At 38.2% G+C, this 26,129-nt stretch overlaps 1 protein-coding gene and 2 long non-coding RNA genes across 52 annotated transcripts in view; 1 reads left to right on the forward strand and 2 right to left on the reverse strand.

The window, feature by feature from the left end:
- LOC146395264 (uncharacterized) overlaps positions 1-26,129 on the reverse strand; it is a 624,884-nt gene that overhangs the window by 176,740 nt on the left and 422,015 nt on the right. The gene's annotated exons all lie outside the window — the stretch shown is intronic.
- The window catches only part of CBFA2T2 (CBFA2/RUNX1 partner transcriptional co-repressor 2), a 168,022-nt gene that overhangs the window by 41,968 nt on the left and 99,925 nt on the right, over positions 1-26,129 (forward strand). For 13 of the 50 annotated variants that reach the window (XM_085003598.1, XM_085003603.1, XM_085003609.1 and 10 more), the window contains exon 1: positions 21,955-22,100. The exons of 35 other annotated variants lie outside the window; for them this stretch is intronic. The gene's annotated coding sequence lies outside the window, so the exon portion shown is untranslated. Of the gene's footprint in view, positions 1-21,227; positions 21,316-21,954; positions 22,101-26,129 lie in introns of those variants that run through there. 2 more of the 50 variants (XM_085003619.1, XM_085003599.1) reach the window with 1 other exon arrangement.
- LOC146395265 (uncharacterized) lies at positions 67-4,351 on the reverse strand. The gene is made up of 2 exons (XR_014832211.1): positions 2,650-4,351; positions 67-2,476 (listed from the first exon to the last, which is right to left on the reverse strand). It is a non-coding gene; the product is annotated as an uncharacterized LOC146395265 (long non-coding RNA).

Below are 26,129 nucleotides of genomic sequence, written 5' to 3' on the forward strand. Positions count from 1 at the left end.
AGTTCCCGTCGTGGCTCAGTGCTTAACGAATCTCACTAGGAACCATGAGGTTGCGGGTTCGATCCCTTGCCTTGCTCAGTGGGTTAAGATTCTGGCATTGCCGTGAGCTGTGGTGTAGGTTGCAGACGTGGCTCGGATCCTGCGTTGCTGTGGCTCTGGCATAGGCCGGTGGCTACACCTCCGATTAGACCCCTATCCTGGAAATCTCCACATGCCGCAGGAGTGACCCCAGAAAAGGCAAAAAGACCAAAAAAAAAAAAAAAAAAAAGAAAGAAAAAGAAAAAGAAAAGAAACCTAAATGCTGTTATTCAAGTATAGCTATGAGGGCAGAAAAGTGCAATTCTGTCAAGGGAACACAGTGAAGAAAGGACTTGGGAAGAGGACTTGAGAAGTTGGTTGAATTTACTATAGAAGAGTAAGGCATGGGGATGGGGACTGGATCCCTGATCCAGACAGCAGTTTAAGCAGTCCTTTAGCTCTTTTACTGTGCTATTTCAAACATGACATTTTGGTTACATTTCTAACATAAGATAAATTTTAGATGAGCTTTTCCTCCTTGCTTTAAGCAATTTAGAAATATAAGTCAATTTCAGATATTTTTTGCTAAACTGTGTGTCTCCTTTAATGCTTAATAAGATGAATTATACAAGGTGTGTTAGATTATTTGGAGAAATACCATTCAAAGTAAGCTGAGCCAAGTCTGATTGTCTGGACAGGACATGTGAGAAGATGTGGGCTTTGTTTGGATCTCTTGTTTCAGTTGTATTTATCAGTGAAATAAGCCAGGAGAGCAGCCTGACTTTTGCATTTTGAAAGGCTGACAGACCAAGGATAATGCACCATAAATAGTGTGTTATAGATTAATGAGCTATTAAGCTAACCCTGCACCTTATTCTGCCTTGCGCACTGTCTTCACTCAAGGTATGATTCCTCTTTGTGTTTCAGATCCATGTTTCTCACTGCCTACAAATGATGTTTGGCTTGTTTCATTCTTCCCATATCCAGCTGTTTCAGACCGCATGGAGGGAATCGTCAACCCTCCTGAACAAGCAGTGTTTCCTGACTTTCTTCTTAAGTTTTTATCACTTTTTTTTCTTATATATACCTCATTTTGTTCTTTTACTTTTTAAGAAATCGAGGCATAATGGACACACAATAAACTATAAATATTTAAAGTGTACAGTTTAGTAAGTTTTGACATGGATATTTACCTGTGAAACTGTCACCACAATCAAGATGGTGAACATATCAGTCCCTCCCCAAAATTTCCTTGTGCCCCTTTATAATACCTCCCTCTCACACTCCCCTTGCCCCATCTCCAAGCAAATATTTATCTGCTTTTAGTCACTATAGATTAGTTGCATTTTCTAGAATTTTACATATATATGTATATTTTATATAAATGAAATCATATTTAACATAGTCCATCTCCCTCCTTTGCTTCCTTTGGCGTCTTTCATTCAGCATAACTATTTTAAGATACTGTTGTATGTATCATTAGTTCATTCCTTTTTATTATTATAGTATTCCCTAATTTTTTTTTTTTCCTTTTTAGGGCTGTACCCACGGCATATGAAAGTTCCCAGGCTAGGGGCTCAATCTGAGCTACAGCTGTTGGCCTACGCCACAACCACAGCAACGTGGGATCTGAGCCTCATCTGCGACCTACACTACAGGTCCTGGTAACGCCATATCCTTAACCCACTGATTGGGGCCAGGGATTGAATCCGCATCCTCATGGATCCTAATCGAATTCGTTACCACTGAGCCACAACAGGAACGCCATGGTATTCTTTGATAGTGATGTATAAATGTATTCACCTCTTAATAGATACTTGAGTTGTTTCCAGTTTTTGACTATTACAAATAAGGCTACCTTTGTAAATACATAGGATTGGCATGGCTGGGTCACATGGTAGATGTATAACTCTTTAAGAAATTGCCAGACTATTTTTCCAAAATATTTTCAAGTGCTTATTTGCCACATATATCTTGTGTGGTGAAATGTTTGTTTAAATATTACCCATTTCACAAATTGAGTTGTTTATTTTATTATTGAGTTTTGAGAGTTTGTACTCTGGGTATAACTCTGTTATCAGATACATGATTTGCAGATATTTTCTCCTAGTCTGTGGCTTGTATTTTTATTCTCTTAGTAGTATTTTTTGAAGAAAAACTTGAAAAAGAAAGAAGAAACTTAAATCTTTTGAAGTAGTTTATCGGTTTTTTCCCTTTATAGGCTGTGCTGTGCTTTTGTTGTCATATCTAAGAAATATTTGCCTAACCCAGGGCTGCACATGCTTTGTACTTTTATGCTGTCTACTAGCAGTTGTATAGTTTTTGGTTTTAATGTAGGTCTGTTATCCATATTTAGCTCATTTTTCATGTGGTGTGAGGTATACATCAAAGTTTAGTTTTTTGCAGTGAATATGTAGTTGTTCCAACAGCATATTTTGAAAAGACTATTCTTTCTCCACTGGATTGCCTTTGTACTTTTGTCAAAAATCAGTTGTCCGTATATGCATGGGTCTGTTTCTGGATTCTATTCTAACAATATGCTTGTGCTTCTTCCACATGACTTAAAATCAGGTAGTATTAGTCTTCCAACTGTATTCTTTTTCAAAGTTGTTTTGGCTATTCTAGGTCCACTGGATTGCCTTTGTACTTTTGTCAAAAATCAGTTGTCCGTATATGCATGGGTCTGTTTCTGGATTCTATTCTAACAATATGCTTGTGCTTCTTCCACTTAACTTAAAATCAGGTAGTACTAGTCTTCCAGCTGTATTCTTTTTCAAAGTTGTTTTGGCTATTCTAGGTCCTTTCATTCCATACAAATTTTAAAATCATTTTGTCACTTTCTAGAAAAAAAGCATGCTGGGCTTTTGCTTGGGAGTACATTGACTTTAGGGGCTGGCTGGGGTGTGTGTGTGTGCAGAATTGACATCTAAATATTATCAAATCTTCTCATCTCTGACATATATCTCCATTTATTTAGGTCTTTGTTAATTTTTCTTAGCAGTGTTTTGAAATTTTGAAGTACATGTCTTATATGTCCTTGTCAAATTTCTCTCTTAAGTATTTCACGATTTTTGAGACTGTTGTAATTGTTTGTTTTTTGTTTGGCTGCACCCATAATGGCAAGTTGCTCTAATACCAGACATTCTTCTCTCATCATCTGTCTTGCTGGGGCTTTGAAAACTGTCTTCAGGAAACGGTTTCATTCTGTTCAAGACTGTAGCTATCACTTATGATGGTTCTTAGGTATTACTTATATCCTAACTTATTTATCCCTCCACTTTGGGATCTTTCCCTTCCTGCTAATAATTTACATCTGTGTTCACCAGTCTGACTTATTTCAGTCCATTTCCTACCTAAAATAATAGAAGAGGGAGTGAGCATCAGAGTTGAGATTGAGAGATTGGTTTGAATCCCTTTTTAGCCACTTCTACTTAATATCTGTGTAATCTGATTTTTTATTTGTTTGTTTTGTGGGGTTTTTTCGCTTTTTTTCAAGGCTGCACTCGCAGCATATGGAAGTTCCCAGGCTAGGTGTTGAATCAGAGCTGCAGCTGCCAGCCTTCACCACAGCCATAGCAACACCAGATCTAAGCCACATCTGCGACCTATACCACAGCTCACGGCAATGCCAGATCCTTAACCCACTGATTGAGGCCAAGTATCAAACCCTCATTCTCATGGATACTAGTCGGATTCTTAGCCTACCGAGCCACAGTGGGAATTCCCAATATCCTTGTAATCTTGGGCAAGATCCTTAACCTCTGGGTACTGTGTGCTTATTAATAGGAAGAGAATTTACATGAGAAAGTCATCACAATGTGTTATGAAGATTAAAAGAGCATAGTTGTCCTAGCTGTGTGCCTAGAACACAATGTGGGTAGTCAGTAAATATTTAGCCTGGCACTAATGTGAATACTGAGTGAATGATCGCTCGCTTTCTTGTCCTATTTCTGTGCTGTTTATGCTGTTATCCCATGTTGGTTACCTTCATTGCTTTTCAGGTCCTCTGAATCCTTCCTTATGTTTCAGGGCCAATGCAGTGTGCTTTAGTTATTCATTTCCCCTCTTATAAAAAATTTTTTTTGGAGTGCCTGTTGTGGCTCAGCAGTAAGGAACCCGACTGATAGCCAGAGAGAGGATGCGGGTTCATTCAATACCTGGCCCTGCTCAGTGGGTTAAGGATCCAGTGTAGGTCGCAGATGAGGCTCGGATCTGGCATGGCTGTGGCACAGGCCAGCAGCTGCAGTTCTGATTCAACCCCTAGCCTGGGAACGTCCATATACCCTGGGTACAACCCTAAAAAGACAAAAAAAAGAAAAAAAAAAGAAAGAAATTCTGTGGTAAGATTATGCTTACCTGAAAAATATTTATTGAGCTAGTTAACATTTTAATTTTAAAATAAGGGGCTTCAAAGCTAGAACATGATACAGGTTACTTTTGTCATGTTAAATATCCAAGGTCATCATTCTAAGCCATTAGACCTTTCCTTTATGCTTTATGTGTTAATAAAATCTTGATATCCAGAATATTTGTTGAAACACCTAACTGGTATGTAAGGCTGGCCATTAACTCATCACCATTCACATTGTATTCTTGAGTTGTACTCTAGGGGGTGCTATTCACATGGCTGATGATGTGAAAAGTAATCCCGAAAAGTCGAGAGTCTTGCAAATAGGAGATATTAGCTTAATGCCTTTGGCTCTAATAAGTGAATAAAGCAATTTTAACATTGCTGTAAGCTAGAGGTTAAGATACACTATGGAACACTGGAAGGAAGAGTGTTGGCAGCTAGGAGATCTGGTTTCTGGAACTGGTCACCAACTGACACTTAGCCTTCCCCATTGTACTATGAAGAACTTTGATTAGGTTTCTCTTTAGTGGCACTAATTTTTTTTTTTTTTTTTTGCTTTGCTTTTTAGGGCTGCACCTGTGGCACATGGAAGTTGCTAGGCTAGGGGTCGAATTGGAGCTGTAACTGCTGGCCTACACTGCAGCCACAGCAATACCAGATCCAAGCCGCATCTGCAACCTATGCTACAGCTCACAACAACACCAGATCCTTAACGCACTGAGGCCAGGGATCAAACCTGCGTCCTCATGGATACTAGTCAGATTTGTTTCCACTGAGCCGCAATGGGAACTCCTAGTAGCACATATTTTTTATTTAGGTGATGGGTTGAAGTCAGGAATTAGCCCCAGCACTGAGGATATTGTAGGTAGCAGACCATGTGTCTCTTGAGAAGTCAAGTGGTAAGCAGCAGTATAGGCAAAAATTAGACTCATGATTTTGGTATGGAATGTGAATGAAAGTCTGTACACCTGTTCCATCTCCACTGGCTGGAGATTGACTGGTCATCATTCTTAGATTATACTGCAGGTACATGAAAGGGACTTAATTGATAGGTGAGCAAGAAAAGATGGAGTGCTCAGTTATCTTAGGTCTAGGCATTCTAAAGGCTGATGAATTCCTGCTCCTGCCCATTGCTCATGCAGTAGCTTGACCATGGTAAGCAGTATGGTCTATACATTCTAGTCTAGGCTTATGTCCAGCTACTTTGATATCTTCAATGCATGAACCCCCCTTTTCTCCCCTTGTCTTAATTCTTCACATTTCCCTGGGTTATAGGTTCATTTCTTGTTCTTTGCTTAGCTGGAAAAAACCTTTTTTTAGTCATTTTTAGTACTTTTTACTTTATATCTCAGATTATTATATCTACTGCTATGTGTATATTTATCCCCCACTATATTATAGCCATATTAAAAGCAGGGACTTAATCTTTTCTTTTAATTACTAAATTTTTTAACATTTATAGTTGTACAGCAATCATCATAACCAAATTTTACAGCATTTCCATCCCAAACCCTCAGAGCATCCCCCACCCCGCAACCTCTCTCATTTGGAAACCATAAGTTTTTCTTTTTCTGTCTTTTTTTAGGGCTGTACCTGCGGCATATGGAGGTTCCCAGGCTAGGGGTCTAATTGGAGCTATAGCTAATGGCCTACACCACAGCCACAGCAACTCAGGATCCGAGCCGCATCTGTGACCTACACCACAGCTCATGGCAATGCCGGATCCTTAACCCACCTAGTTGGATTCGCTTCCACTGCGCCACAACGGGAACTCCAAAACCATAAGTTTTCAAAGTCTGTGAGTCAGTATCTGTTCTGCAAAGAAGTTCCATCTGTCCTTTTTTCAGATTCCACATGTCAGTGAAAGCATTTGATGTTGGTGTCTCATTGTATGGCTGACTTCACTTAGCGTGATCATTTCTAGGTCCATCCATGTTGCTAAAAATGCTGGTATTTCGTTCCTTTTGATGGCTGAGTAATATTCCATTGTGTATATGTACCACATCTTCTGGATCCACTCCTCTGTCGATGGACATTTAGGTTGTTTCCATGTCTTGGCTATTGCAAATAGTGCTGCAATGAACATCGGAGTACATGTGTCTTTGTGAGTCATGGTTTTCTCTGGATAGATGCCGAGGAGGGGGATTGCTGGATCAAATGGTAGTTCTATTTTGAGGTTTTCTGAGGAATCTCCATACTGTTTTCCACAGTGGTTGCACCAGTGTACAATCCCAACAGTGTACTAGGGTTCCTTTTTCGCCACACCCTCTCCAGCACTTATTGTTTGTAGACTTTTGGATGATGGCTATTCTGGCTGGTGTAAGGCGGTACCTCATAGTGGTTTTGATTTGCATTTCTCTAATAATGAGTGATGTTGAACATCTTTTCGTGTGTTTTTTGGCCATCTGTGTGTCTTCTTTGGAGAACTGCTGTGTCTGTTTAGGTCTTCTGCCCATTTTTGGATGGGGTTTTTTGTTTTTTTGGTAGGGAGCTGCAGAAGGTGTTTATAACTTTTGGAGATTAATCCCTTGTCAGTTGATTCACCTGCAAAGATTTTCTCCCATCCTGTGGGTTGTCTTTTCGTGTTGTTTAGGGTTTCCTTTGCTGTGCAGAAACTTTTAAGTTTGATGAGGTCCCATTTGTTTGTTTTTGTTTTTATTGTCAATACTCTTAAGAGGTGGGTCTGAGAAGATGGTGCTGTCGTTTCTGTCAGAGAGTGTTTGGCCTGTGTTTTCCTCTAAGAGTTTCATAGTGTCTGGTCTTATATCTAGGTCGTTAATCCATTTTGAGGTGTTCTTTTGTGTGTGTATGGTGTTAGGGAGTGTTCTAATTTCATTCTTTTCCATGTGGCTGTCCAGTTTTCCCAGCACCACTTACTGAACAAGCTGTCCTTTCTCCATTGTATATCCTTGCCTCCTTTGTCATAGAGTAGTTGGCTGTAGGTGTGTGGGTTTAATTCTGGGCTTTTTGTCCTGTTCTACTGATCTATATGTCTGTCTTTGTGCCAGTACCATGCGGTTTTGATGGTTGTAGCTTTGTAGTATAGTCTGAAGTCCGGGAGCCTGATTCCTCCAGCTCCATTTTTCTTTTTCAGGATGTCTTTGGCTATTCTGGGTCTTTTGTGCTTCCAAGCAAACTTTAAAATATTTTGTTCAAGTTCTGTGGAAAATGTCCTTGGTAATTTGATAGGGAGTGCATTGAATCTGTATATTGCCTTAGGTAGTATAGTCATTTTGATAATATTGACTCTTGCAATCCAAGAGCATGGTATGTCTTTTCATCTGTTTGTGTCATCTTTGATTTCTTTCAGCAGCATCTTACAGTTTTCAGAGTACAGGTCTTTGTTTCTTCAGGTAGGTTTATTCCTAAGTATTTTATTCATTTTGATGTGATGGTAAACAGGATTGCTTCCCTAATTTCTCTTTCTGCTCTTTCATTGTTAGTGTGTAGAAATGCCGTTGATTTCTGTGTGTTAATTTTGTATCCTGCGACTTTGCCAAATTCATGGATGAGCTCTAATAGATTTCTGGTAGAGTCTTTAGGATTCTCGAGGTATAGTATCATGTCATCTGCAAATAGTGATAGTTTTACTTCTGGAACTTGGTCTTAATTATCTTTGTATCTTTTAGTGCCATGACTTTCTTAAATTTTAGTGTATAGAAGAATCATCTTGAGAATTAGTTTAAGTTTGGATTCCTGGACCCCCTCTTCCACATTCTGACTCATTGGGTCTAATATGGGCTTGGAAACATGCATATTAACAAACTCCTCAGGAGAGTTAAGGCTGAGTGGGTAAGGGCCATAGGTTTACAGCATCTAGCCCAGTACCTTTTTTCTTGCTCTTCTGTTAACTAAATAAGTAGTCAAAACCAATATTCATTGGTATGTCTGCTACGAGAAGTGATCTTAAAATCTGTTAAGAAATAGATTAATTTTGTTCCTGGCTACCTAATATTCTGTAGATTTTTGTGAGTTATATGAACTCTTTGTACCCTCAGTTTAAGGTACTTTTTGTTTTGTTTGTCTTGGTCCGCTCCCGCGGCATATGGAGGTTCCCAGGCTAGGGGTCAAATTGGAGCTATAGCTGTAGGCCTACGCCAGAGCCACAGCAACGTGGGATCCGAGCCGTGTCTGTAACCTACACCACAGCTCACGGCAACGCCGGATCGTTAACCCACTGAGCAAGGGCAGGGATCGAACCCGCAACCTCGTGGTTCCTAGTCGGATTCGTTAACCACTGTGCCACGACAGGAACTCCTAAGGTACTTTTTTGACTTTTAAATTTCTGATTAGTCTCTCAGTTATCCTATGCAAAAAGCTAATTGTGGACATAGACATATATACATTTGAGTTTTGTCTTTAATCCTGTATGCCTTTTAAAATTTATAACATGGCTATCTTACAGAAAGCAATACTTTCAGTCTCTGTAGTAAATAAGAGAAGTCTTTCTTTAATTCTTTATTTGCCCATTAAATCATTAAATTCTATTGCTAGATTATTGTATTAGATATTGTATGGGAAAACAAAACAAGTACATACTTAAAATTTTCTGGTGCAGTGCAAGTGCTAACAAACACATAAATAGCTAAGAGAACACTTAAGGCAGTATGTGATGTAGGACCAAATAAATAGTCTTTATATAGTAAAAGTAAACGATGATTGGAGTTCAGAGAAGGGGGAGAACCTACAAAGGGACTAGAGAACCTGAAAGTCTCCAGGAAGAAGGTAACAGAAGTTGAACCTGAAGGTGTTTTGGAGTTTGATCAGAGGAGCAGAGCATTCTTAGAGGGAAGAACATGTGAAGATTCATTTTACAGGTGAAAAAAATAGAGGCCCAGAAAGGTACTGGGTGTCAAATGAGGTACTACTTCCCTGACCACTGCTTTTTCTCTTTGTTCAGCGTTTGAGAGGTTTCTGTTGTTACCAAGTAAAAGAACTCATAAAGCTCTTATGAAATCTCATGACTTTAAATACTACGCTGACAACTGCCAGATTTATATCTCCAGCCCAGATCCTTTCCCAGAACTCTTGATTGGTTTGTTCACTTGCCTACATGACATCTCCATTTGTAATAGATGTCTCAAACTGGAAAATGTCTAAATCTGAACTGATCTTCCTCTTCAAACCATGTTGTCCTTCAATCGTCCCTGGCCTTTAACCAATGGAGTTATCCCCGACTTTTTTTTGTGAGTGCACTGATGCACATTTAACATAAAATTTACAATTTTTTTTTTTTTTTTTTTTGGTCGTCACATTTGTGGCATGCAGAAACTCCCAGGCACAGCAGCAACTCAAGCAGCTGCAGTGATAATGCCAGATCCTGAACTGCTAGGCCACCAGGAAACCCTTCAAATTAAAAATTTTTTTTTAAGTCCACTTTATTTTTTTCTTTTGTTACCTAGCCTTTAACTAAAAACCTTGGAATTATCCTTGACTTTTTTTTCTTTTCATTACCCACACCAAATCAGGAGATTATGTTTGCTTCACCCTGAGAATATATAAGAAATGAATAACATCTTAACTTCTCTCATTCTGGTCCAAACCACCAACACCTTGGAACTAGCTTATTGGAGTTGGATTCTAATAGTTTTGCCTGCTTCCATTCCCGCGCCTTCCTCTATTTTGAACATAGTAGCCAGAGTGATTCAGTTTAGGCAGGTCTTCTAAATTCTCTGCTTAGAATCCTATTAATGATTCTCATTTTACTCAAAATAATACCAAAGTTTTAAAAATGGCTTTAAAACTTTCTGTGATATCCCCCTAACTTAGGCCCCTTGACCTCTGAACTCATATCCTACCTACTACTTTCCCAGCTCAAGCCACACAGATCTTGCAGTTCCTTTTGAATACTCTAGTTCCCATTTTGTGTTAGGACCTTTACCTAGACTGCTTTTTGTTCACCTATCGTATGGTTCATTTCCTTACCTCCCTTCCCATTGATGCCAACCAGCCTACCCTATTTAAAATTGTACCCCTTTCCATATTCCCCTTTGCCAGCTTATCAGCTTCTAACATACTATGTAATTTACTTATTTTGTTTATTGTCTGTTTCCCCTTCCTAAAAGGTACATTCCAAAGGGAATAGGGATTTTTGTCCGTTTTGTTTATTGATGTATTTCCATTGCTTAGAACTTTGCCAGGCACGTGGTAGATGTTCAATGAATATTTGTTGAATGAATGAATAAATGAATAGAATAAGAGCAAAGTAGACACGTGGTCCCTGCTCTCATGCAGTTTTTACAGTTTGGTTTCCTTTCTCCAAATGAATTTACCCATATTTACCATTTTTTTGATTGGCTTAAATGTTTATAACTCAAGATCTTTGTGAAATTCTAGATATTTAAACTTTGAGAAGCAATATTTGTTAAAAACAATGCTATCTTGAGTTATGCTTTGAATCAAACAAAAACTGTAAAACATTAAAAGAGAAAAGCCCTGTGCCAGATGAGGTGACCAATTTTTGAAAAATACTATTAGGTCACTTTGGATCTTAATTCATTACTGTGGAATACCTAATTATATAATGTTCCATTTCCTTGCAGTAAAAAGAAAATTCTTTGGCTTATAAAGGGGACTCACAAACCAAATGATTTTAGCTCCCATAAGGGTTGTTTCTTTATCTTTTTGTAATCTACCGTAAAAAATCCTTAATTTCATTTAAACCCAAAATTCTATGGTAGAAATAAAATATGGAAGACTTATGAACAAATATCCCATGTTGAAGGAAATGTAAATAGTAGATATTATATTGAGGCCAACTGAGGAAATATGATTAGACTTAGTCAATAAATAAATCTGTTAACATAATCTAGTACGTGCCAACTTAAATAATGAAAGCATTATTGTAGGAGGATGTTTTGCTAAATGTCCTACAAAGACCTATGTGTTCTGTGCAAGCCTACCATGTGGTAGACACTTAATAATAATTGGGAAATAAGACTGAATTTTTTTTTAATTTTTAAATTTTTATTATTTTTTAAGACTGAATTTTTTTCTCTTTAAATAGTGTATCTAAGGGGTAAGGTCTGCTAATATATCTTGTCTACTAGTGACTGACACACTTTTCTTCCTTTCTTTTTTCCTGAGTATTTGCAGTAATTTCTTAGTAAAACAAGCATTTCTGTTTTTATGGTTTTTATACTTAAAAAATGAGGAGAAATAGTGAAGGTTATAAAACCTGGCCTTTAAAGCCATATCCTGAAAACTGAAGGAACAGGAATTTTCAGTTGATACGAATTTTGAATTTCTGTTTGTTTACTCTGAAAAATTACTTTAGTTCACCATGGCCTCCTTCAGTTTATTTTCTTTGCAATTAAAAATTTACCACTTGCGGAGTTCCTTTCATGGCTCAGTGGTTAACGAACCTGACTAGCATCCATGAGGACACAGGTTTGATCCCTGGCTTCGCTCAGTGGCTTAAGGATCTGGTATTGCTGTGAGCTGTGTAGGTCGCAGACCCAGCTCGGATCCTGTGTTGCCATGGCTCTGGCATAGACCGGTGGCTACAGCTCAGATTCAACCTCTAGCCTGGGAACCTCCATATGCCGCCGGTGTGGCCCTAAAAGACCAAAATAAATACATACATACATAAATAATTGCCACTTGGAATTCCTGTTGTGGTGCAGTGGAAACAAATCCTACTAGTATCCATGAGGGTTTGATCCCTGGCCTTGCTCAGTGGGTTAAGGATCTGACATTGCCATAGGCTGTGATGTAGGTCTCGGACGTGGCTCGGATCCTGTTTCTGTGGCTTTGGTGTAGGCCAGAGGCTGCAGCTCCGATTCTACCCCTAGCCTGGGACCTTCCATAGGCCATGGGTGCGACCTTAAAAAGACCAAAAAACAAAAACAAAAACAAACCAAAAAAAAAAAACCCAAAGAAAGAAAGAAATGTTCTAAAATGGGATTGTGGTGATGATTGTACAACTCTATAGATTTATAAAAACTTACTGAATTGTACATTTAAAACAGGTGTATTTTATGGTATGTGCACTATATATCAAAATTTATTTTGGCGAGGTTGATTTTTTTAAATTAAAATATTGTTGATTTAGAATGTTATACCAATTTCTACTGTACAGCAGAGAGATTCAGTTATACATATATATATGCATTCTTTTAAATATTCTTTTCCATCATGCTTTATCTCAGGATATTGAATTTAGTTCCCGGTGCTATACAGTAGGACCTTGTTTAGCCCTTCCATATGTAATTGTTTGTATCTACCAACCCAAACTCTTAATCCATCCTTCCCCCCTGCTGTCCCTCCTCCTTGGCAACCAAGGCAGCCTTTTCTGTGTCTGCGAGTCTGTTTCTTAAAACTCATTTATTTACTTATGCTACAGCTGAAGCGTGTAGATGTTACTAGGCCAGGGATCAAACCCACAACAGCTCAAGCCACAGCAGTGACAATGCTAGATCTTTAACCTACTCTGCCACCAGGGAATTCCTTAAAACTTTTTTTTTTTGTCTTTTTAGGGCCACACTGGTGGCATATGGAGGTTCCCATGGTAGGGGTCTAACCGGAGCTGTAGCCGCTGGCCTATGCCACAGCCACAGCAACACCAGATCTGAGCCATGCCTTTGAACTACACCACAGCTCACGGCAACGCCGGATCCGTAACTCACGGAGCAAGGCCAGAGATCACACCCGCAACCCCATGGTCCCTAATCGGATTCGTTAACCACTGCGCTACGACAGGAACTCCAAAACTCTTATTTTTAAATGTTGGGGTTCCCCTCCCCATTCGAAAGGAGTGGCCCAAGAATAGCACATTTCCGCAGATAGCATTTACTTAGATGGTTGCTTTCAGCTTATTTAAACTCAGGTATTCTGAGAACTTGGCACTAATAGAAGATAAAGCATTGGTCTTGTTAGCTAGGATTCGTATGGTCTTAGGCACATCAAAGACACCAACCTTATTTGTTTTTTAAATTTATATAGTAAGATTCAATAAATACCTTACTTAGGAGTTTCCTGGTGGCCTAGAGGATAAGGATTCAGCATTGTCACTGATGTGGCTTGGTTCAGTCCCTGTCCCGGGAACTTCCTCATGCCATGGGTGCAGCCAAAAACAAGGAAAAAAAAATTCTCCTGTGGCTCAGCTGGTTAAGGATCTGGCATCATCACTGTAGTGGCTTGGGTCACTGCTATAGTGTGGATTTGAGCCCTAGCCTGGGAACTTCTACATGCAGTGGGTACAGCCTCCCAAAACCTCAAAAATCTTACTTAAATAAAACCTGACGGGAATTTGAACATTCAGTTTTGTTACTCACATAAAGCCTTCTGAAAGATAGAGCTGTAGATTCTAATAACTTGACAAGTGCAATTCCCCACCTTCTTGCAAATAGGTATATAGCCCTAGGATGTTGTACTTTATTTAGGACAGGGCAGGGGTAGCAAAAATGGTCACAATGTTTGGGAAAACCAGATCTAGCCTAGTAGTTTTTAATAGGTATTAGCAGAGTAGTCTTGAAATTTTTAAGTTTTTCCATTTTAAAAACAGTAGCTTTCGGAGTTCTCTTGTAGTGCAGCAGGTTAAGGATTTGGCATTGTCACTGTGGAGGCTTGGGTTGTTGCTGTGGTGCAGGTTCAGTCCCTGGCCCAGGAACTTCTACATGCTGTGGAGATGGCCAAAAAAAAAGTAGCTTTCCCATAAAAATTCTCAAAGAGAACATAATTTGACTATACCATATTTAATAGAAATTTAATCCAACTTTTCAGACCTTATCCTCCCTCTCCCCTATTTTATTTTATTTTATTTTATTTTGCTTTTTAGGGCTGCACTTGCAGCATATGGAGGTTCCCAGGCTAGGGGTCTAATTGTAGCTGTAGCCACTGGCCTATGTCACAGCCGCAGCAACGCCAGATCCAAGCTGCATCTGCAACCTACACCACAGCTCTTGGCAACGCTGGATCCTTAACCCACTGAGCGAGGCCAGGGATTGAATCCCAAACCTCAAGGTTCCTAGTCGGATTCGTTTCCACTGTACCACAGTGGGAATCTCTCTCCTATTTTAATTAAGTGAAGAGGTTGGATTAGATTCTAAAGTTAATGTTCTGTGGTTTGATCCTGTTAAATTATTTTTGAAGGAAATAGTGTATTTCAGTTTCAGTGTATTCAAATAGGTATTGAATATATTGATCAAGACATACCTCTTGCCCTCAGGGAATAGTAGTAGAGACTCAGGTCAGCAAAAAACTGAAAGTATCTTAAGTACTGGTGTGGTCTCTGTATTGTTACTCTACTAGCAGAGGCCCATTTTCAACTCTACTTGCTTTGAGAATCATCTCTCCTAAAGGGAAAGCCCTTGAGGTTAAGTCTTTAAAGATGAATCCTTTTCCAGATATATAGAGAAGAGCTTATTTGAAGTGTTCATCATGAAAGAATCAGTTGGTAGTCTGATTTGAGTAGAATAACTAGGTGTCATCCTTCATGCCTTAAAATATAGGGTTGTGTGTTAATTTATTTTCTGTTCTTTCTGATCCATCAACTTTTTTTTCTTTTTTCTTTTTTTTGCTTTTCAGGGCCACACCCGAGGCACATGGAGGTTCCCAGGCTAGGGGTCCAATCAGCAGTACAGCTGCTGGCCTGTGCCACAGCCACAGCCACGCAGGATCCAAGGCGCATCTGCGAGCTACATCACAGCTCACAGCAACACCAGATCCTTAACCCACTGAATGAGGCCAGGGATCGAACCCACAACCTCATGATGCCTAGTCGGATTCGTTTCCACTGGGCCACGACGGGAACTCCATGATCCACCAACTTTTAAAAATTGGCTATCACAATTAAATTGAATTCTTGGTTTTAAATGATGATCCACAGCTGCTTCATTCTGACTTGTGTCCATAAGGGCTGATGACTCAAACACAAAGAGAATTGATTTTCAGTTTTGTTTTCAAGATCACTTGTGAATTTCATTGATTATTTTTTTAAAGTTGATGCAAAATTCTTCTAAGCTTTGTAATGGTAACTGTATAAACCAAATAATCAACAAATTATGGTTTTTTTTGTTTGTTTTTTTTTTTTTTGGCTGCACTTGGCAGCTTGTGGAAGTTCCTAGGTCAGGCATCAAACCCATGCCACAGCAGCGACCGGAGCCACTGCAGTGGCAATGCTGGGTCCTTAACCTTCTGTACCATAAGAGAACTCCTATGAAATCAGAACAGAAATCTATTCATAGTCATATAAATTGGAAAGATAGAATATCTTGTTTCTAGAGAGCCTCCAACCTCCCTTTTATTTTCAGGTGATTTTACTTAATGATGTTGTTGCTAGATTACATGGAAGATCAGTTTAAATAAGAAACAAAACTATATAGAGTTCCTGTCGTGACTCAGCGGTAATGAATCCGACTAGTACCCACGAGGATGAGAGTTCAATACCTGGCCTTGCTCAGTGGGTTAAGGATCCAGTGTTGCCGTGTGTTGTGTAGATCGCAGATGCGGCTCCAATCTGGCATTGCTATGGCTGTAGTGTAGGCTGGCAGCAGTAGCTCTGATTAGACCCCTAGCCTGGGAACCTCCATATCCGCAGGTGTGGCCCTAAAAAGAAAAAAAAAAAAGAAGAAATCTGAGGTTTTTTTTTTTTTTTTAAATAAGTTCTTTTGTACCATTTTTATTAGAGTCCACATATAAGTGATATCATATGATATTTGTCTTTGATTTACTTCACTCTGATGATCTCTCGATCTATCCATATTGCTGCAAATGGCATTATTTCATTCTTTTTTATAGCTGAATAATATTTCATTGTATACATATACCATTTCTTCTTTATCCATTCCTTTGTCAGTGGACATTTAGGTTGCTTCCATGTTTTGGCCTTTGTAAATACTGCTTCATTGAACTTGGGGTGCATGTATTTTTTTTGAATTATGGTTTTGTCTGGATATATGCCCAAGAGTGGGATTGCTGGATCATATGGTAGTTTTATATTTAGTTTTTTTCTTGGGTAAAGGAGGAAAGGATAGCTTTATTGCTCAGCCAGGCAAAGGGTGCCACAGCAGGCTAATGCCTTAAAGACTGTGCCCTATATTTAGTTTTTAAAGGAATCTCCATACTGTCCTCTATAGTGGTTGCACCAATTTATATTTCCATCCACAGTGTGGGAGACTTCCCTTTTCTCCACACCCTCTGCAGCATTTATTTTTGATGATGACTTTTATTTTCTTTTCTTTTTAGGGCTGCACTCAAGGCATATGGAGCTTCCCAGGCTAGGGGTCAAATTGGAGCTGTAGCTGCCAGCCTACACCACAGCTCACAGCAACACTGGATCCTTAACCCACTGAGCGAGGCCAAGGATTGAACCTGCGTCCTCATGGATACTAGTCAGATTCGTTTCTGCTGAGCCACAACAGGAACTCCTATGATGATGACTTTTTGATGATGGCCATTCTGACTGGTGTGAGGTGATACTTCATTATAATTTTGACTTGCATTTCTCTAATTATTAGTGATGTTGAGCATCTTTTCTTGTGTGTTTTCCCCTTTATAACACTTACTGTTTATTATATATTTATATGTATGGTAATTAGATTACTTTGTTTTCCAAAAAGACTGCAAGCTCTATGTAGACAGAGACTGTATTTTTTTTGTTCACTGTTATGTCTCCAATACTTAGCATAATATCTGGCCCACATTAGAGGTTTGAGTCTTTCTAAAGCTACTCTATTGCTATAAATCAGAGTTCAACATGGTTTTTTGGTAAAGGGCCAGAGAGTAAAAATTTTGGCTTTGTGGGCAATACAGTCTCTGTCTCAACTCTGCTATTTTCATGGGAAAGCAGCTATAGATCAACAATATGTAAAGGAATGGGCATGGTCCTCTCTAAAACTTTACCAAAAGAGTAAGGCTATAGTTTGCTGATCTCTGCTATAAATAATCATCTCCTAATGCTGTAAGTAATCATTTTGTTGGACTTAAAAAATTCTCTCCTTATGCAGTCTTACAAACTTTCCCTCTGGGTTTGTTTTTTTTTAAGATGATTTCATTTTTGTATGGTAGTTGTTAAAGAGGTGATTTTTTAAAAGACTGATATTAAAATATTTTTTCAAGAGTAATCTTAGGGCCTAGTGGTTAAGGATCCAGCATTGTCACTACTGTGGGTTGGGTTCGATCCCTGTCCCAGGAACCTGAAGATGCAGCCAAAAAAACCTACTTTTTTTTCATTCAAAATATAATCTTTAAGATTGTTATATTTTCTTATTATTTAATATATTATATCTTTTTACTTTCCCCAATTTAAAAGTATACTTGTAATTTTATATTTCTGTTTAGGTAAAACATAATTCTTTATATTAAATTAAAAATTAAAGGATTTTGGGTTTTGGGTATAGATTGAAATTTTTTTTTTTTTCTTTTCTTTCTGGAATCACACCTGTGGCATATGGAAGTTCCCAGGCTAGGGGTCGAACGGGAACTGTAGGCTATGCCATAGCAACACCAGATCCAAGCTTCGTCTGCTACCTACACCACAGCTTGCAGCAATGCAAGATCCTTAACCCAATGAACAGGCCAGGGGTTGAACCTCATGGATATACTAGTTGGCTTCTTAACCCACTGAGCCACAATAGGAACTCCTGAAACTCTATAATATGTCAATTTAAAAAGGAATCACTGTCTTTTTTTTTCCACTTTGTATTAAAGGAAATATCAAATAGACCTAAAAATGGACCCTCATGTACTACACCCAGCTACAGTAATCACCAATTCAGTTCCTCCTGAAGGAAATTCTAGACAGCATACAAACTTATCAATAAACATTTCTGTATATATCTCTTAAAAGATAAGGAACTTTTCTTAAAAATATAATTGCAAATACTATATTTTAAAAAGTTTAAAATAATTTCTTAATATAATTAAATATCCAATTAATCTTAAACATTTCCCAGTTATTTCATAGGTCATTTTTTATAGTTGGTTTGCTCAAATCAGAATCCATATAAGTCTACATATTATATTCGTTTAAGTCTTTTATTTCTGTTTTAATTTATAGGTTCCACAGCTCTCTTCCTGATCTCACTTTTCCCCTACAAATCTGGGTTGTTCGTACTACAGATTTCTTCACGTTCTGGACTTTGCTAGTTGCATTCCCTTGCTGTTGTTAACATGTTCCTATGTCCCTTCAGTGTCCTATAAATTGATTGCTAGATCTAGAGACTCAATCAGATTCAGATTTATTTATTTATTTTTTAATCAAGAGTGCTTTACAGGTGGTGGTTTATCTCCATTAGGAGGCTCATTAATGCCCATGTATCTCTCATCTCATATTACTGGCAGTTGATTCATTACCTAGATTAATTTTTTTATTGGGATTTGCAAAATGATCATACTGGGAGTACAGGCATACCTCAGAGATATGGTGGGTTTGGTTCCAGACCACTGCAGTAAAGTGAATATTGCAATAAAATGAGTCACACAACTTTTTTTTTGTTTTTCAGTGCATATGAGTGTTATATTTATACTACGTGGTAGTCTGTTAAGTGTGCAGTAGCTTTATGCCTAAAAAAAAACCTACAGACTTCAATTAAAAAATACTTTATTGGGGAGTTCCCGTCGTGGCGCAGTGGTTAACGAATCCGACTAGGAACCATGAGGTTGCGGGTTCGGTCCCTGCCCTTGCTCAGTGGTTTAACGATCCGGCGTTGCCATGAGCTGTGGTGTAGGTTGCAGACTCGGATCAGATCCCGCGTTGCTGTGGCTCTGGCCGTAGGCCGGTGGCTACAGCTCCGATTCAACCCCTAGCCTGGGAATCTCCATATGCCGAGGGAGCGGCCCAAGAAATAGCAACAACAACAACAACAAAAAGACAAAAACAAAAAAAAAAATACTTTATTGGAAGTTTCCATTGTGGCTCAGTGGTTAATGAACCTGACTAGTATCCATGAGGACACGGGTTCGATCCCTGGCCTTGCTCAGTGAGTTAAGGATCTGGCATTGCCGTGAGCTGTGGTGTAGGTCACAGATGCGGCTTGAATCTGGCTTTGCTGTGGCTGTGGCTACAGCTCCAATTCAATCCCTAGTCTGGGAACCTCCATGTGCCTCTGGTGGGGCCCTAAAAAAGACACAAAAACTACTGCTAAAAAATGCTGTCATCGCTTGGCAATGCAGGCTTACCAAAATCATTCAATTTGTTAAAAAATGTAATATCTGCAAAGTGCAATAAAATGAGGTATGGCCTCTATATAGAGTTTTCAGTTTAGTTGGATTATTTCAGTAGGGAACAATTTTCATCAGCTCTTTGTTTACCTAGAGTTACAGTTCATATAGGAATGCTGGTAAAATGCTTAATTCACTTATTACAGAATAATGACTTGGTTCCTTAGTATATTCCAAAAGGTGAACAACTAGGTTTTTTACAAATAGCATTATGAAGCCATGGATTTAAGCATTTTGTGGTTTCAATCCATTGCAGTTACTATTTTTATTGATATGCAAATTGTCCCATTTTAGTTAGTGGGAACCTCTTCAAGTTGGCTTCTAAGTCCCTTGGACACAACTGCAGAAGTCTTTGATCACTTAATTGCTTTCTGATATGACAGATTTTGTACATTTCCTGCATTACCTGTTCATTACCTGGAGTTAACTTTTTCTAAAGAGCCCTTCTTTTTAGTGAGAAATGATATTTAGGACCCATAGTCTGGGTGATAGAAGTGAAAGAACCGTCTGTTTTTTCCTTTTTAAAATAGTAATAAATATTCTCTCATACAGTTCCTATAGGTGAGAATTCTGAGGTAGTTTAGCTGGTTGGTAATGATTAGGTATATGAACAAGTTGATGCTGGCATTGGCAGGAGATTTCAGGACTTCATCATATGGACATTTTAGGGCTTAATTAAGTCTTTATGATGGTGGCTGGCTTCAGAGCCAGTGATCCAACATAGCCAGTAGCATCTTTTGATTCATTTTTCTACTAGACAATAGAGTATAGTGCTTTGGCTATGAATCCAGACTGGTGCTGACACTAACTGTATGGGTTAAGCAACCAAGTTATATAACTCTGTGTGCCTTATTTCCCTTAGCTATAACACTGAGATAACAATAGTATCTAGAATCCCCATAGTATAGTGTCTTTGTGAAGATTCAGACAATTAGAACAGTCTCTGACACTTAACATGCATGGTAAGCACTCAGCCTGCTGCTGTTGCTACTGTTACCACCACCACTGGGTTAAACTAGAGACCTGAAACCTAGTCAGTAAGTTGCCCTTGACAGAAATAGTCTTTCTTCTTATTTGCCAAAAAATTGCCATGACAGAAAAAATTGTTTACAGATTTTGGATATCCCAAAGTATGATAGAAGATTAAGGGTTAGAGAATTATAGCCATACTTGTTTGATTATATGCATGGAGGATCTTTCATTCCCAATCTGTAATCATGGAGATTTTAGTGCATCGTACGTGTTGATGTAATGTGACCAGGAAGCAGCCACACTCCCCTCCCCTTTAACTTTTGTTTTAGAATATAGTTTTGCAGAAAGCTGAAAAAAAATGTTAAGTAGGTCTAGTGGACCTTAACCCAGTTTACCCCAATGGTAATATCTTGTGTAACTATATAGTACAGTATATCAGTTTTCAATGATCGATTTTCATTTAGCAGAAATAGAACAGCCGTTATATTCTAAATATTTGGAAGTATAAGTGATTAAACTTTGATCTTGAGCAGTTCAGTCCTTCTCTCTGGGTTCTCATTGTTACATTTCTGAGTGTGTTTTTTATTTTGGCTTTTCATTGTTGAAGCTTGCATTAGCAGCTCCTTTGATGTTAAACATGATGTTATTTCTCACAGTCATATTTGACTTGTTTTAAAACAACTTTTTGCATTGTGTCTCCATTTTTCATTTATAATCTCTACAGCCTCAGAACCATGTTGTCTGCATTGTCTTATTTTAGTCACGTGCCAGTTTTGCAGTGCTACCAAGTCTGGATCTGAGAGGCAGCTTGTGTGAGTCATTTACATATATTTCTGTTAATATTCCCCAGATTAATTTGCAGCTTTACATTTTCCATCCAATTCCATGTTCATTTTTAAAAATTCATTTTAAGAAGGAATTTGTCATATGCAGGATTTTAAAACTGGCTCTAAAAGCAGAAGCTATTCAACAATAGCAGAAACCAGACAATATGTAGGACTTTAAATAGTAATTGTTAAACATTTGAATATTCCTAAAAATATGAGTCTGTATGTCTGTGTGTGACTCTACATGTGTTATTCCACTAGGGACTTACACAGTTAGGTTTTGCACAATATCCTTGCTGTTATTGTCAGCCATAAACAAATTACACGTATTTAACAAGTTAATGTCAGATTGGCCAGGAGCCACTGGGAGGTGTGTACTTAGTGACATCAGCTGGCAAAGAGCCCTGGTAACAGAGAGGGTTGGAAGGGTAGTGGAGGGAGAGGAAGCAGGAGGAAGGGAGAAAAAGAGAGAGACAGAGAGACTGACTGTATCTGGGGATTCTGGCAAGGTGAAGAGCTGGTCTGTTTGGCAGGACCTTCCCATCTGGGATCCATCTGTGTTTCCCTGGAATGGGACAGGCAGCTCTAGTCAGTGAGAAATCGCAGATGTGAGAGAGCTGACACATGTCCAGCTAATGAAAGAAGGAGGAAGGCTGGTTTCAGATTGGGCTTTGAAGATTAGGAGTAGAAAAAGAGGAGCTTTTATATATCTATTTCAAATAAATTTGGTATATTTTAAGAACTGGATTATTATAATCTGGGCATTTGTGGTAAGTATATTTTAATTTAGTTCTGGGGGTAAAGTGGGCAATTCTCTGGCTTTCAAAGCTTTTTTACTTCAGATTATGATGATATGAATGTTTTTGATATTTGATATGAGTTCAATCTTTAGCTACTCAGTGTTATTTTGATGCTTCATTTTGTTCCTATTCTTGTATCATTTTTCATTTGCCACCTTTCTGTTTGAATGCCATGCTTTCTTGAATGGAAACTTTAATCAGATGTAACATATTTCTGTGGCTAGGAAAGTAGTCCCACAAACATTTCTTTAAGGCATTTTACATAGAATCTTTATGTGATGTTTTGAGGGAATTTTTTCTCCTTTAGTATGCTTAATACAAATAGGCAGTGTTTTAAAAGATGGTTTAAAATATTCTTTCTTATTGTCACATTTTAGTGTATTCAGGTGAATTAAAACTAAAAGATATTACAACTAAACATATATTAATGTATTTAGCTGCTTTTTTCCTTTATTACATTTTACTCCTATGTTGTTTTATTCTTTTTACTTCCTGCATACAAAGTAAATAATATCAAGAAACCTGACTTGAATTATGAGTTTGGAGTAGTTTTATGATGCAGTAAATTCATGTACACATAGCCTCTGTGTTCTATAGTCCTTGTTACTTTGTGATGCATAATTTAGGTTTTTTATTATTTCTATGCATTGTATCCCTTTTTCCAAGCCTCTAAATCCAGACAACCATGGGAAGAGGATGGGTTTGGGAATTACATATACCCTATAGCCACTCTAGATCTCTAATCTCAAGAAAGCTGCTTACCCTCTGAGTCTCTGTTTTGTGCAATTCCTGCCTTATGTCATTATTGGCGAAATTTGTCTGGCACATAGAAGGCATTCAAGTTAGTTTCAGAACTTTTTAATGTTCATTATTTTGCTGTGATTGGTTCCTAAACCTTCAGCATTTTTAACTTCAAAACTCTTGGGCTAAGAATGGGCCTTATCTATAATTCTAGTTTTCAGGGTACCTTCCTCTCACTGTACCGACTTCAGATGTTATGTATCTGTTATAAATGTTATATACTAACTTTGTTAAACCTCTCTATGATGATAAATGATTTGGGAAGTATTCTAAATATTATAATGCAAATGAGCCTATATTATATATCAGAACAGAACTTTGAAAAAAGTCAACAAATAGGAGTGAGGTACGGAATTATATTACTTTGTGATAACACTTCCTAAGTTATATTTTTTCTTGAAAATTTTGCAAGTTCTCAAATAAGAACTTTAAAAAATACTTTCATTCTTTTTTAAAAGATTTTTATTTTTTTACTATAGTTGATTTACAATATGTTCTATCAATTTCTGCTGTACAGCAAAGTGACCCAGTCATACATACATATATATATATGTATGCATACATACACACACATTCTTTTTCTCACATTATCCTCCGTCATGTTCCATTGCAAGTGACTAGATTGAAGAATACTTTTATTCTTTAGAATTCTTCATTCTTCACTTATGTCAGTTGGGTAATTATTTTAAGAAGACAGTATAACATTATTCATTTTCTTCAATTTTGTAGTCAGATTTCTTGAGGTGGGGGGAGACTTTAAATGAACCCTGTAATGCCAGGGTCCCGCCCCGGCGGTCAGGGGATGTCCCGAAGAGGAGGGGCGGCAGGCGCAGGAAGAATAATGGAGACGCAGTCACTGTCGAGTAGTGCTCAAGCAGTCCAGATTTATCAGTGGACAACAGCGAATTATATAGGGGAAAAGGCTAAAGCTGACATAAACAATGGAAGATCAATATCTCAAAATTTTCCAAAAAACATAGATAAACTTTTAAGATTAAAAAGCACATGATTTGGATAAAGTACAGTCTAAAAGCATAAAATAGAATTGAACACCATAAAAGAGCAATCAAGCAGGAACTAGGAATCACGTAAGCCACACATGACCTTTGTAAAAGTTACAAATATATTGTTTTCTTAGAACAATCATCTGATTATAAACCTAACAACTATTTTACTTTTAACTTTATTATTAATAGATTTCTATACTTAAAGTACTTAATTCAATAAATCAATAATTATCAATAACTACCTATAACTCCTAAAACTTACTTATTTACTTACTAAAAACTTAAAACAATTTCAGCTAAATAATGCATACCAATATTATCTAAGATCTTGTGAAAAACAGAAGCAAACCAGAGACCCATTTGAATGTAGACAGTGGGGAGCTACTCTCCCAGAGGTAAGTTGGAGTTTAGCAGGCAAAGATAATAAAAGTGAATAAATTCCTTTCTTGAGGTAAGGGACAGGGAGGAAGTACAGTAAACAAAGCACAGATTGTTTACAAAAGAGCAGAAACTTAAAGGTATGTTTCCTCAGGCATAACGTCCTCCAGTTTCGGGGGTCTGGCAAGCCTGTTGTTTTGCAGCCCTTTCTTCAGAATCTCCTGGACTTTGTCATCAGGCAGATTCCCTTCTTCAGAATCTCCTGGACTTTGTCATCAGGCAGATTCCCTTCTTCAGAATCCCCTGGACTTTGTCATCAGGCAGATTCCCTTTTTCAGAGTCCCCTGGACTTTGTCATCGGGTGGATTCCATTCTTGAAACTCGGCTCCCAGCACTGTAAATGACTATTCTCTTATTATATTCAGTTGACTAAATGATTTAGTAAGAATTTCCAGGTTATTTATTTTTTTGTCTGCACCTGTGGCATGTGGAAGTTCCCAAGCCAGGGATCGAACCCATGCCACAGTTGCCACCTGTGCCACAGCTGTGGCAATGCCACATCCTTAACCCCCTGCATCGCAAGGGAAGTCCCTTGAGTTTCTTTTTTGATAGGTGCAGTGTTAAGAATCTTTGGGGACTTGTCTAAATATTTGAGAGAATATAGTATTTATATTGAATTTACATGATACTCTTTCAGTGAGCAATCACTTTTCGTTGTTCCCTAGGAAACATGCTCCCAGGTTGAGTAGGGAGAAAAAGACCTAATGCTGAAGTATAGTATAGACTGGAATCCCCTGTGAAGGGCCTAAAAAAGGATTTACATAGCACCAAGGAGCAAGAAAAATGATAAATATTGTGCTTTTTGTTGTCGTTTGTTTTTGGCCACACTCGTGGCATGTGGAAGTTCTGGGCCAGGGATGGAACCCTAGCCACTGCAGTAACCTGAGCCACCATAGTAACAACAGTGGATCCTTAACCCCCTGAGCCATGAGGGACCTCCAAAAAATTTGCATTTTAATATGTGGAGATATTCTGACTGCAAATAAAGATAGTTGATTTAAAGTCCTACCAGGACACCACAGTTCAGGAGAATAGTTGCTTATTACTAAGGCAGTAACCAATATCTTTGGCTTGAATACTTCTAAAAAAATCATAATACTCTCTGAAGATCTTGAAAGCCTTCAAGAAGCTTTCCTACTGTGAAAAGAGGAAACCTCCTAAATTGGCTTCTAGGAATGACCCAACCAAGGATTTTTTCAGAGCAAGAGGCTATGTTGGACTGAAGGTATAAAACAGTAAGGTCAATAACTAGAGATGAAGATAATGACATTTAAATTGCATCTTTGGAACATCATGAAAGAGTGTTTTGAGTTTGAATGAACGTATTTTATGCAAATCTGGAAGAGTTCAAGTAGATCTGAAAGATTAGTTGGCTGACAAGATGGGTATAATTCCATATAGAATATGTGTATGTACATATATCTGCAGTTGCTTCTCATGGCTGGAGTTCTAAAGTAAATAGAATATGTATTTATGGAGTTCTTGTTGTGGCACAGCGGAAACGAATCTGACTAGGAACCATGAGGTTGCATGTTCGACCCTGGCCTCACTCAGTGGGTTAAGGATCCGGCGTTGCCATGAGCTGTGGTGTAGGTAGCAGGTGGCTCAGATCCTGAGTTGCCGTGGCTGTGGTGTAGCTGTGGTGTAGGCCGGCAGCTCTAACTCTGATTTGACCCCTAGCCTGGGAACCTCCATATGCTGCAGGTGCGTCCTTAAAAAGAAAAAAAAGAACATGTATTTTCATTTAGTTATG

This window comes from Sus scrofa, chromosome 17 (assembly GCF_054392235.1).
Source record: "Sus scrofa isolate SSC_HxYL_T2T_F1_AM1 chromosome 17, Sscrofa_HxYL_maternal_Yorkshire_Landrace_v2.0, whole genome shotgun sequence".
In the NCBI taxonomy this organism is placed as follows: domain Eukaryota; kingdom Metazoa; phylum Chordata; class Mammalia; order Artiodactyla; family Suidae; genus Sus; species Sus scrofa.